The 2,870-nt window shown below is 43.4% G+C and overlaps 1 pseudogene; it reads left to right on the top strand.

Moving 5' to 3' along the window:
* LOC132002239 (UDP-glucuronosyltransferase 2B31-like) overlaps positions 1–1,683 on the top strand; it is a 21,336-nt pseudogene extending 19,653 nt beyond the window's left edge.
* Positions 1,684–2,870: the final 1,187 nt, after the last annotated feature.

The raw sequence follows: 2,870 nt of genomic DNA, 5'->3' as shown, positions 1-2,870 counted from the left end.
CAGTGTTGTCTGTTCTGTTACCGGAAGTTTGCAAAAAGAGGGAAGAAGGAAAAAAAGGAGTAGTTACATTGGGGGCCTCAAGTTGGTATGCCTCACAAATGGGACTCATCCAGTTTATTCGAGCTGTGATAGAAGGTTTCTTCCTCCTGTGACAAAATGTCCTTTCACCACTTAGCTTCTCAGAATGAAATCCGTTTTCAAGGGATTTACAGCCTATTTAAATGTTAGAAATGTTGGGGCACCTGGGTGGCTAGGTGGGTTAAAGCCTCTGCCTTCAGCTCAGGTCATGATCCCAGGTTCCTGTGATCTAGTCCAGCACCAGGCTCTCTGCTCAGCAGGGAGCCTGCTTCTTCCTCTCTCTCTCTCTGCCTGCCTCTCTGTCTACTTGTGATCTCTGTCTGCAAATAAATAAACAAAAACTTAAAAAAAAAAAAAAAGAGTAAGAAATGTCATGCCAAAAGGAAAACTGGGAAATACAAATAAAATAAAAATAAAAATGTATGGGTACTTATTGAAACCTATTATTCTAAATCAAAAGTCATCTCCCTCCAAAAATTATCGATCTTAACTGTGTTTCAAACATTGGGTATTAACACAAGAACATTATGATAAAAGCTATGCACAGTATCTCTATTATTGTGTAAATATTCAGAATATGTTAACTTAATTTGGGGCCAGAATTTTCTAGTTTTGTCCTTTGCTAGAGAAACGACAGGTAGTTAAATTTGTATATAATGATTTACTCGTCCATTTTGTTTTGGGAGACCACTAATTCTCCAGAGTAAGATCCAGCCTCAGCTAAGGAGCCTTAGCCTTCTTACCTAAGAACAGGGCAAGTTCTTGGGTTTCAACAAGCTTTTCACTTTCCAACAGAATGTATGTGAATTTAGAATTCTACCAGCTACCCCTTTCCTATTATGAAACTGAGCTGCTCAACTGGTTAAGCTTCTGACTCTCGGTTTCAGCAAAGGTCATAATCTCAGGGTGGTGAGATCAAGAGATCAAGCCCCAGAGTTGGGCTCTGGGCTCAGCAAGTAGTCTGCTGAAAGTTATCTCACTCAGCTTCTCACTCCCCCTGCTCCAGGGCACTCTCTCTCCAAAATAAGTAAAATCTTAAAAAACAAAACTAAAACTGAGCTATTTATGGACAGACTTTGTTTCATTAGCTTATTCTCTTTATCTCACTGTACTTTAAAAAGATTTACCGGGTGGCTTCCACGCTCATTCTAGCCTTTGATAATAGGATGCAAAATCTTACTTGTAGGTTGGATAATAGAGGACACGCTCCCTAAAGGAACTTACTGAACTTTCACTCTCTCCTATTGAGAGGGAAGGGGCTGCCATGCCTACCAGGAAGGGAGTCATCACCTTGTAGGCTGAAGAGGCCCATTAGGAGGAGCACCTGATCCCCTGAAGAAGAGGCTGGTGGCCAGTCTGATGACTGGTTCTTGTGGCCCAGGAGGATGCCCAGGGTGGATGAGAGATGCTGCTCCAAAGCCCAAAGCGAGCGCTGCCTCAGCTGGGTGTGCGCAGCAGTGGCACCTGGAAGTAGCCTTGGTGCTAGTAGTGGGCTGTCATGGAGTTGGCTGCCCCCAGACCTGTTCCGGCCCTCGGCAACCCAGCCCAGGCCCCCTGGACCCTGTGGACTACGACACAGCGGGAATAAACAGCTTGGCCTGCTAAGTGCTGCGTGGCTGGCAGCCCTCGGCCAACCCAGTCTTTACAACCACAGTTTTGCTGTGTGCCTTAGTTCACCCAAAGGCGTACATGCCCTACATGGTACTTAGCTGGATGCTGCTATTTCTAGTCTGCGACTGGGGCATGTGACTGATTGCACAGATGACGGCACATTTGCTACCTGGTATACATCTCCTCTGTACTAGCCACATGGCCTCTGCTGTGGGCCACTGCCCTGAGCTTAGAGGGTCCAATCACAGCCCACCACTCCTTCAGTAGGCCTTGCCACAGCTTCGTATTACACTGAGCACCCCAGCAAAGACTGCTGACCAGCCATGCAGATAAATGTCTGGGTACCTGGTGCCATTACTGAGATCCTTGCTGTCTGCAAGCTCTGAAAGGGGGCATGGATCATCGCAGGCCTGGGCCTCTCTTGACATGGCAGCCTGTTCTTCTCTGCTGCCTTCAGAGGACACTGCTGCTGTATTGAGCTGCAAAGCCACAATCCCACATGCGGCTTGCAGGGAGTGGCGCATTGTGAAGCTCTCTATGGCTCCTGAGCCATGGCTAACATATACTTAAGGTCAGCATGTAGTCTAGTAAGACATTATTTGGCTTTTATTTCTACTTCAAGTGATAGAATATATCCTACATAAGTAAGTGTTTAAAATGTAAATTGTTTTACTTATCTGTGAAGTGGTCATTATTGTAAATATTCTTAATTAATGCCAGAGTGAGAACATTTTTACTTAGCAAACAAGGAAACCACCTTTATATTCTGGCAATTTCTCTTATAAATGGTTGATTTTTTTTTAATTAGCTTCAGGATCCATCTTATGTTGAACACATATAACAATTTATTTTATGTCCATAACCCCAAATACAATACTGAATTGAGGTAGAATAGTGATCATTCTAGTCTCCTTCACAATCTCAGTGAAAACCTTTGACTGTTTCACCAATATTCCCTGGTATTGCCTTACTGGAGATAAATATTCTATCAAATTAAGGAAATGCCCGTCTGCTAAAAAAGAAAAGAAAAAGAGTCTGAGAAAACATTTTATGAAGTACAATGCAGAATGAGGCTTTCAAATACAAATTATTTTAAAAGATTTTATTTATTTATTTGATAGAGAGATCAGAAGTAGGCAGAGTAGCAGGCAGAGAGAGAAGAGGCAGCAGTATCCCCACTG

The sequence above is a fragment of the Mustela nigripes genome, chromosome 1 (genome assembly GCF_022355385.1).
Source record: "Mustela nigripes isolate SB6536 chromosome 1, MUSNIG.SB6536, whole genome shotgun sequence".
Taxonomy (NCBI): Eukaryota; Metazoa; Chordata; class Mammalia; order Carnivora; family Mustelidae; genus Mustela; species Mustela nigripes.
The sequence above is the reverse complement of the archived record's forward strand: the minus strand, read 5'-3'. Positions and strand labels throughout refer to the sequence as shown.